We start from the raw sequence: 11,321 nt of genomic DNA on the forward strand, positions 1-11,321 counted from the left end.
CGACTGATTGGAGTTGTTCCAATGCAGGTTGGTGTGACGGCATACCATAAGGCTGAGGATGGGATTGATGTGGCAGAATTTGGGCAGTGCTGGACGTCGAACGGGTGTTCGTCTTCGTGGAATGGGAATCGAAATTTATCGTTCCCCACAGACGGCGCCAATGTTCAGTCCTGGATTGACCGTATTGCTATACCGTGAGGTATGCGCTCAGAGATAGTGTATATCAGGTGTATACTAGGCTTATAGCTGAGGTTCCAATCACTGCGCACAAGCAATAGGCTTATAGCCAAGGGGTGGGTGTGTGCACAGTGTGGGCAGTATCAGTAAATAGGTTAAAAGTGTGTACCTGAGGTTCTTAAGCTCTTATTTATAAGGATTACCTTCCTAGGTTTGGGCCTTTTGAGCTCCCCAGATTGCACTAGGGTTCAGCTCCCTTTCTATTGGGATGTGATCCTTATCTTGTGCCCTTTGACTGTTTAGTGTTGTTGAGATATTCATGAATCTACCTCTTAGTAGATTCTTAGGTGAGTAGTTGAGATATGATATTCATATCCATAACAAGGTGGATGTTCACCCAAAATGGGAAGATAAATGTTTACTTTTAAGGAGGAGAATGTATTCTTTGTCTTTGGTATATAGAATAGGGCCTCAATCAAGCCGGTCTAGGTGCTAACAGTCATAGTCGATTGTATAGAACGAAGGAGCATGGGTGAAATGTTTAAAGGCTTGTTTTTGGCGAGTGAGAGCAAGTAGAGTGCTGTATATGCAAGTGAGCAAGGATGAGAATGGCTAAAGGTCACTCTCTCCTGTGCGAGCGAATACTATATAAGTTAGTTAGGAATATTCGAAAGAGTGTGATCTTTATTGGGCTGCTCATGAACCCCATACCAGGCGTGTGGGTGCTGTGTATCACCATTGTGGGACATATTATGTAGGGGGAGTAAAATACATATTGAATGAATGAAGCGAAACGATCCGTTTATAATTTTTTTTTTCAAATTTTTGTAAATTACACTATATACTCCCAAAATTATATAGTGTAACCTAGTGTACTTCCAATAATACATAGTGTGGTTTGTAAACAAAAGTTTATAAATATAATCTTCCCTTTGAAGGAAAGAGATATTTAGTCTTCCAATGAAATACTGGATTGGGCTCCAAATTGGGCCCAAAGCAGCTAGCTATCCAGACCAAACATGTTTAAAAAATGTGTGAAATGATCAAATTTGAAAGAATATCCAAATGAATGGTAAATTTTTTGACAATCTTATTTAAAGGCTGAGGTTAGTAATAATTGACATCAAAAGCACAAGATTCAAGATAAAAGAGGGAAATGGAGGTATTTTACAAGCATTACTATGTTTTCTTCATATGATTATTCACTCCTGGCAAGATTCATTTGTAATGTTTGATTAATCTTTCTAAACGATTTGGCTTTGTACATAGTTGTAGGTATCCATTTGTCTTTTATAGGTGAAAGTCTTAAAGCCATATGATTATAGTTCTTTAGCACTTATATTTTAGCACTTATATGAATTTTTTTTTAATTCATTTTTAACCGATTTGAGATTTTACCACTATCCATACTTAAAAATTTCCAACACAAGTACTCTGTTACATACTAGAGGGAAATAAGATAAATACAATATTAATTTAATTTCTTCTCTACTTTTCTCACTCTTGAAATTTCTAGCGTGATACTCTCGCTTGTTTATTGACTTATTTAGCATTTTTATATAAATTGTTTTAGTTACTCAGTTCGTGCTATATCGTTATATGTGTTTTTTCGAGAATTTCAAGCGTTTCATATATATATATATATATATATATATATATATATATATATATATATATATATATATATATATATATATATGGAAATAAGCGTTTCATTATATCGTAATGACTAAAATGTCGACTATTTAAGAAAGAACGAAACATAAAGCAGAAAAGCTGCAATTCACTTCCTTTTGTGCGTGATTACTTTCATCTTCTTCTTGCTCAAAATAAAAAAAGAAAGAAACGCGTGATTACTTTCATCTTCTTCTTGCTCAAAATAAAAAAAGAAAGAAAAAATTAAAAAGATGGAGATAAAGGTAAACAAGGAAAATCCAAATATTATAGTATTTGGAATCTGGGATTATAAATTAAGAACCTGACCCAGCAATAAGTATAAGTACAGCGCAATAAAAGGCCACCGGTAACTAATAAAGTAGCACTGCTAGAAACAAAAAATAAGACAATGACATTGAAGAAGATTAATGAAAAGATATTGAAGAGGTTTATATATGACTTGTGATTATAGATAGAAGAAGGGTTTTTGATACAAAAGAATATTGCGTGAGCCTAATTCAACTGCCAATAGAAGAAGCCAAAGCCCAAAGGTAGTACAAGTGTGCAACACAATTCAAAACGTAAAGACTACTTTTGCAATTTGACTTTATGTTGTTGTTGTTGTTTTTTTTTTTTTTTTTTTTGGTATACTTTTACTTTATGTTGTTTTAAACAGTTGGAAGACTTTACCTTTTTTAAAAAAAAAAAAATTGTTTTCTTTTATTTTACAATTTTACCTTCCAAGTGAGTGAATCCCATCCTTTTATTTTCTCTCTCTTTTTCTCATAGGGTCTCATTCATTTTTATGTGTAAGTAGGAGATAAAATTATCTCAATTAATCCCTTATTTTACTAAGGAGAATAATTTGTTTACAATTTTTTTTTATAAATTACACTAAGTATGACTGGTTATACACTCTTGATTAAAGTATGACCAGTCCAAAATAGAAAAGAGTTATCAAAATCTATATATATACAAGTCATCCACACCTCATACTTCATGTAATTTGTAAGAATTTGTAAACAAAATATTTGTAAATATAACCTTCCTCTTTTAGTAATATGAAATGTGTGGATACAGTGTTATTTAGTGACACAAATCATCAAACAATAATATTCATTTAATTTTTTTTTTACTTAAATATCGTCACATTTTAAACTAATATACTATGATATTAAAATTAAAAAAAAAAACAATATTAAAAATAAATAAATTAATGAAATAAATATAATTAAGTAAGTTATTTATATATTTTTTATATTTTTAGCATGTGCGTGGTTACAGCCTTAAAGGAGTAATGAAAATTTATTCATTGCTTTTATATTCCTAAAATGACCTTGTTCTAATTGAAAAATAAGAAAGTTTATGTCTCAAAATTCCCAAAACAAATACGATTATTTATGCCACAAATGAAATAAACAATAACATTATGCGTCAATATAGAGACAATAGAGCAAAATTTGGTGGTTACACCTACAGCAAGAACATTCCCATGGTTATGAAAAATATAAAGTTTTTTTTAAAAAAAGAAGGGGGTCTGAGAAACATGGGGACCCATCAAATATCTGATGCTTCACTCCACCATCATGAGATTTTGGAAGACTTTGGAAATCAATTGGGGAGCCATAATTGCTGCATGGAATTCAGCGCATTCATATACTCCTTTTCCAACTCATTATCTTTGCCTCCTCATTTCTTTCACACTTAGAAATTGCTTCAAATCGTATAGCTGTTTTTGGAGTATTTTTATTACACTTTTGAACTTTGTATTTAGAAATCATGAAGATGTCGGGTCCGTAGGTTTCCTTTATTTCTTATTTTCTCCTCCTTCAAAGTAAATCATTTGGTTGTGTTATCGTATATGTGGTCAAGTTTACGTTGTAACCATATGAATAAAGTGGTTTTTACAATGCTATATGTTGTTTAAATTTATTAGATTATGTAAATGAGCTTGAGCACAATTAGCAACGAGTCAACGACTATGTTTTTTTTTTTTTAAGAGCAGAATGTGACAATGGAGCAAGAAGTTTGATAATTCATCAAAGATATCTGAACTATTTCGATGGTGAGACAGAGTCTATTTCCCTCAATGATGTATAGTATCTCAATATAATATTATCTATGAGACATTGGTATAGCTAAAGCTCAGCAGAGAGTCATCGTATATGTAGTCTAAGGTCAAGGTTGAAAGCAAAGGGAGAAATGTGTGGGCATGAGGTAGGGATGTGCATGGAGCGGTTCTGTTCGATTATTGTCAAAAACCGAACTGAACCAGTTTTAAACTGTTTGGATTTTAAATTGAACCACTTTTTTTTTTTAACCGGATTTTAATTTGTCCAAACTGGTTTAAAACCGGTTTCAAAACCGGTTTGTGGTTCATAACCGATTTTGATTTAAAATTGATTTTAAACTGGTTTTAATTCAAAACCGGTTTTAAATCAAAATCGGTTATGAATCATGTAACACCCCGTGTTAACCCGGTTTGTTAACATGTCATCGTATTAAGCCACGCTTAATTTAAAAATGCGGAATAACTTTTTTTACTTTCAATTATGACGTCATTATCATCACCAAGTTGAATCACCTAATTCATTTTCAAAACATTGCCTGTATGTAAATTGCAAATAGACAGCTAACTGAAATACCTCATAAATAAATAAGTGAGTATCTAAGTCACGAATCTACCACATGTAGTCCGGACATAATCCTGATACAATTATACAACTTGAAACCACTAAAACATAAAGTCAAGTCAATGTGGCATGGACAATCCCCATGCTCACCAAATAAGGCAACAAGCCCGTCAAGTCTCAACAACAGCAACATAATAATAAAGTCAAAGAGATAAAAGCAACAGACATATCCAGCATTTAAGCACAATCAGCATAACAGATAAACATCAATCAACTAAGCTCCGGCCTCCTGCCGTTAGAGGTCTCAACCCCCGCATTACCTGAACCTGAAATAAGCGCCCCAAACGTGGGGTGAGATCTCTAAACAGAAATCTCAGTAAGACAAGGGGTCCTCAAGGATCTTCCACCCCAAGCTCACTTACATGTGCAATATAAGTTCTAAAAGCAGTAATACAATATCAGTTCCAAAATTAGTGCAATGCAGCAAATAATCATGTCATGTGTGTTATAACTATTCTACTGATCAGAGAAGTGCAGGAATATGTCTATTACCCACACAATACAAGCCCATGCTGTACCCGCCCCCAGGACCACCCCATGGCTTCCTGGCTAGGCGAAACACCACATGCATATCATAAGCATTTTGCACTTAACAGCTCCATAACATTTTAATAAAACAGTACATGAAAACACATCATGCATATAACAATCCCTCCATGGGACATGGTGGAACAAACAATGGCTAAACCGAGGACACGAAAGCTTACCTTGCAAGCTAGCTATCCAAGCCAAGAGTCCACACAAGCTCAAGGTCCACACACAGCACAATCACAATCTGTTAAGACCAATAACAACATCAATATTTATACTCTACAAGCATACGATATAAAGACAACGCCTTTCCTTAACGTTTCATGTCTTAAGGCTTCTCACAAAGCCACAAGCCCTAAATTCCTTGATTCTGACTTAACTTAATCATTACAGAAGTTCAACTTTTACAATCTAGGGTCTACAAACCCTTAACTCAGTTCTGTATAAACAGTACCGTTACTGTTCTCGAAAATCCAGAATATCCGAATATTTGTTGGGGACATATCCAGATATCATATCCGGATATCCATATGCGGATATCTCAAAGACCATATCTGGATATCAATATCCGATATCAATATCCGGATATCATATCCGGATATCAATATCCAGATATACATATCCAGATATTTCGTGACAGAATTCAGTTTCTGCATTTCGCGAGATATCACTCCAAAGGTTGGGTTTTTAACCCATTCCAATGTCCAAGCATGCATTTTTACAGACTTACAGATTCATGTTTTAGTTGGTTACTTCATTTTAACATATTACATGCCAAGACTCAAGCTTTAACCATAAAACTCATTATCAAAGGTTCAAGAACATACTCAAGGCTTCACAACTCAAAAGAAGGGTGCTCTTGGAGCTCAATACCCAGCTCCAACGGTCTGCCAACAAAGGAGCACGAAAATAACAATAAGGTGGGTCCTTTCTCTTCAAAGGTTACTCCTTGGAGCTCCCACAACTAAGAAAATGGTGGATTCTTCACTCAACCAAAGAACCAGCACTCTCCCTTCCCAAAATAGTGGTACCAACTCAGAATATGGCTTACTCAACCCTCCCAAACCACTCTACCAAGTAGTGTTTACAATGTGTAAAGGAGAAGAATCAAAGGGAAAAAGATGACTAGAGAGGTTTTTCATGCAAGAAAGGCCAAGGAAGAAGGTGACCAGCAAGAACACACACTCAGCAGCCAAAACCCACGCATAAAGGCTGGAGAATCAGCCTAGGGTTGTGTGAAAGGGTCTATTTATAGGCCACTAAAATTAATCACACAGTATAAGCACTAATAGCTACGCTTAGCATTTTAATCCTAAACATTGGAATCTGAACCTACTCAATTTTCTAAGATTTATCATATTTTTATTTTATTTTTCGCAGCACCTTTCCAGTACGCGCTTTTCCATAGCTTGTATCAGTTCTGACACCAGTTCTTATTATTTTAACCTGAAACTTGTTTTACAAGTCCTATATAATATTCTAGGAATATTCATACACTTATTATAATATTCCGGGATACTTCCTCGGTACACATTTATACCGAGTAGAGAATCGGTATCTGCACTTTTCGTCAGAAAAGCGACTTTCAACATTATTAATCACTTTTTATATTTATTTAAGCCTTATCATAATTATTAGGGTCAATTATGGAATTATTTTCTAATTTCTCATAATTAATTAATTTACTTCCTTAATTAACGGTGCGGGTTCTTACAAATCACAAACCAGTTATCAAGTTTAAAACTGGTTTTATAACAAATTTTTTTTGAATGATGCAGATCAATGAATTCATAATGTAATTAAATGAATGGTATGCATGAAGTATTGACCTGGTGTTCGGCAAATACAATGACCATACCTTTTGGATACGTGATCCAAAATTAAATTTTGAGATTTTTGTTCGTTAATTATATTGCGTGATTTTTATATTGAAATGATAGGGTAATGAATTCCCATCCAACATCTCTAATTGAATCTAGAAAAGAATAATAGAAACCGCATGAGTGTTGATTGAAACATATAGGAAGACTCTTTTTGGTGTTAACATCCTTCCAAATGTAAGGTGTGTGAGCAAAGGAAATGTTCTTGTGAGCACTTTCTTTGCGAGTTTGGATTGGTAGAGGAAAGGAAGAAACCAGAATACAGATAGACAAATTGAAGATAACTCAGCTTGATATCAACGCTAGTCTTTACTAATTTTCTATCAGGAAAACCAATTCCTGGAATAAATAGGAGGAGGGTTGTTCAATTCATATAATTGTAATTTGTAAAGAAACAAGAATCATTGGAATGGCAGCTAGGTGGAGGAGGTGGATGATATTAGGACTTTGATGATCAATAAACCATTATTGCATGGAAATGGGTCACCATCCTAGAAACAAATGATCATGAAACAAAAACATTCATTGACATTAGAATACAAATAAGCCAAACATTAATAAATGATGCTCCCTCTCAGAAGACGTTGCTTGGAGTAAATAAAAACGGTGTAAAACCAAAACAAATGGATATCCATTTTTTTTGGGATCGGTAATGAAATGGATCTGAAAAATAAAAAGTGGTTTGATATAAAAACGGTTTTAAAAAAAACCAGTTTTTTAAATATGGTCAGGTTTGGTTATGGATGGATTTGGACACCCCTAGTCTAAGGTATGGTTTCAACACTGTAGAACTCCATAAATACTATGTAGAAGGCGCCTATGATCAATGGCTAAATATGGGTACAAATAGGTGGGAAGATTTCTCAATGATGAGTGAGAGAATAAGTCATAATCATTTTGTCCTACTGAATCCCACTGTGTTTGAGGCAAGCACACTCACTTGATGCGCAAGGTGTGAGCTGCGATGTGCAGGGGAGTGAAATATTCTACGGTGAATTTTTAAAAGTCCCATTTTAGGTATAGTGACCCTTTATATAGGCCTTAGTGGCCGGTCCAGAACAATATCAATTTTACTTTCTAAAGTGTTTGTGGACATAACTATGATTTTCTTATTATTTTATTACTTTTGAGGATTTATTTAGTCTCAACTCTGCATTTTTAGGTTAATTAGGAATTCCTCCTTGAGACTGTTAATGCCTAAGTGCCGAAAGCAGAGCACTAGATAGTGATGTTGACTACTTTGTTACTTGAGTCTTGGATTCCGTAACATTTGAGCATTGGCTATATTATGAAATGTATAAATAGATTTTCTAGGTTAGGAAGAGGTATAAATTATCATAATATATATTATAGGAGAGTGTTGTTATGAGAAAAACAATTCTTGATAATAGCTATTGGCAAGAGTCGGAGGAGGAGATCAATATAATAACCCTAACCTAAATTAAATGCAAAATTGCATTGGGTTAAGTATTTAATCATATATAATCAGATTAATTAAGTGAGAGACTTAATATAAAGGTTGTATTAAATATTAAACAAATACATTATAGATAAAATAAGTGTGGATACTTAGTTCAATCAATGTGGAGTCGTATTTGTAATTAAAGATTTAATCATGCATTATTGAGTTTAATTAGGTAACTGGCTTAATTAAAATAATTAAAGTCACTTTTGGGGTAAAAATGCAGTTAGTGGGAGTTTTGGGATAAAAATGTGTGTAGACAAAATTACCTGGAACCTAAAAGTAAGTTGGGAAATATTACTATAAAAATATTCTGAGCCAATAGGATAAGTTTAAAAGTGAGTTAAGTGAACGAGGTAGATAAGTTTGTACCCAGTTAGATGCTACAACTCTTTTAAACTCATTTTCTCTCTCATTTTCCACTCAAATCTCTATCTCTTTCGTTCTCGCTCTCTCTGCAAATCGACACCCATTGTTGTTTGAGCTTATAATTCAACTTCCTCATTTCTTAACCAAATCACTTGAGACTTGAAGCAAAGTTGCTTAGAATTGTGAGGTAAACACAACCCCTAATTCATAATTTATCAAAAAGCTTTGTATTGGGAGAGAAATGGAAGGAAAAGTGGTGATCCAGTGTTGATTGGAGGGCTTGGAGTGTTGTTTGATCACATTGGAGGCTTGAAATCCATTCTATAGGTGATTCTAAGACTTCCCATGGTAAGAAATCCTAACTTGGCTCAAGTTTTATTGATATTGGATTTCTATGTTTTTATATGAAAATGGGTCTTTGAATGAGGTAATTAGAGCTTGATGAGGCTTAGGCCAAGTTGAAAAAAAATATTTAGATGATGATTTTAATGGTAAAAATATATTTGGTAGATCATTTTACCTATCTTCATCAAAATTTGAAAATTAGACCTAGATAGTGTGAATTCTTGCATTTCAAGTAATGTAACTTGGATTGTTGGTATTGATTGTGTTCATGGTGCATCTAAGTTGAAGGCAAGTGGACCTATCTTGATTGATGAAGCAATGGAGAAGCCAATGAAGCTTGATATTAGCACTTGAGTTATTTCAAGTGAAGGTGACTTCATGACCATATGAGTGGTGTATGGAATTCCTTATGTTGGTTGTGAATATATTTGATATTCACATAGTTGCAATTGATGGTGTGTTTGATAATCAAGCAAAACCATTCTCGTGAGGAAGCTACATGCCAATTGGAGGAGTTCATTCACGAGAAGTTGTTTCATGTTTTTAGTAAATTATTTCAAATTTGGAGGCCGAATTTTTTAGGGGGGGTAGAAATATAACATCTCCAAAAAAATAAAAAATAAAAAAATAAAGAAAGATAGAAAGAAAAAAAATTGTGGTGAGTATAAATCAAATTGATAATATCATTAAATGATTGATTGTCTTCTTTTAATTATGCAAATGTATGATAAGATATTATTGAAAAACACCAAATGATAAAGTGATGAGGTGTAAAAATTATTATGTTAGAAAAAGAGTCCAAATTAAAGAAATATCATTGGAAAATACCAAATGATGATGACAAGATGATTGGATGTGAAAATAATAATGAAGCAACATCATTAAAAAAGACCATATGTAGATAAGGTAATTAATTATGAAAGTAATAATGAAGTAATATCATTGAAAAATACCAAAATGATTAGTTGTAAAAACAATAATAAGGAATAAATGTTCAAAGGTGGTGGTAATATTATTGTCTCCTTGATAAAGGAAGAATTCCTATAAATAGGTGAGATTTTACTAGAAGTAAAAGGAGAAAAAGGTTGTAGAGAGTGAGAAGCATATGGTGCGCAAGGAAAGAAATAGAAAAATAAAGAAAGAATAAAACACTAGGAGATTGAAAAGAAATTCTTAACAAGTAAGCATTCATTCAAGATCTTCACACCAATTAGTTGTCTTGACTCCTACCTTATCTCAACAACACTTAGATGAGTGAATAGTGGGAATTATGTCAATCCAAACTTTATCATAAATATTTATATTTATATTTGTATTTTATTATACAATAGTTTTAGGATTTGGATCCTCTCATATGGAAAAGTGAATTTTTCTCTCTTATCTCATCATCAATGAGTGGTTGTGATCAAATAACATGATCACTTTTCCACATGAGAGGATCCATTTCCATAGTTTTATGAATGAAAAGGTATAATATTATTTAGTTAACTATTTTTAAGGGATGATGTAACATAAAACAGAGTTGGATAATTTACTTTCTTTAATGTTTTTTTGGGTAACATTTATGTAGATTATGATGATATTTGATAAATATATTGGTTTAGATGATATTGAGAAATGCTATGGAAGGATACTATGGATTTTTTGAATTGTTTAATTGAGATGCATTGCAGAATTGGTGAATTGTTTTGGGGGAATGACTTATGCAGAGCACTATACACTAACAATAGTAAGTGTTAGTTTTAATGCACCATAACTTGTGTAAAAGGGGGAGCCTATTATTGATTTACTGCAGACGAAGAGTCTGGTATTGTGATCATATTATATTTACAGGCAGGGAGTCCATGATTGATATGTTATCATTTTGTTTGAGTATACTCCCACTTGAATGTGTATATAATTTTAATAAAGTATCAGTTTTTGATTTATTCATATAAACTGGTTTGGATTTGAAATTTTAATTTTTATCTTTACACTTTCGGTTAATTGTATTTGTTATATATTGTTATGTTTCACTTGTTATAGTTCTTGTTATTTGCTCGTTGGGTTGCATTGTAACTCACCCAAACCGTAGTTATATATTCTCAGATAAAGGCTAGGAGATAGCCTCTGATTCCATATTCGATTTGATTGAGCAAGTCTTATCATTGACTACCAATATTTTTAAAAGCTAAGAAAAATATTTAATTTTTAAAAAGAAAAATGAGA

Source organism: Gastrolobium bilobum, unplaced genomic scaffold, assembly GCF_033153095.1.
Source record: "Gastrolobium bilobum isolate Gb01-03AN ecotype WA unplaced genomic scaffold, APGP_CSIRO_Gbil_v1 utg2951, whole genome shotgun sequence".
Lineage (NCBI taxonomy): Eukaryota > Viridiplantae > Streptophyta > Magnoliopsida > Fabales > Fabaceae > Gastrolobium > Gastrolobium bilobum.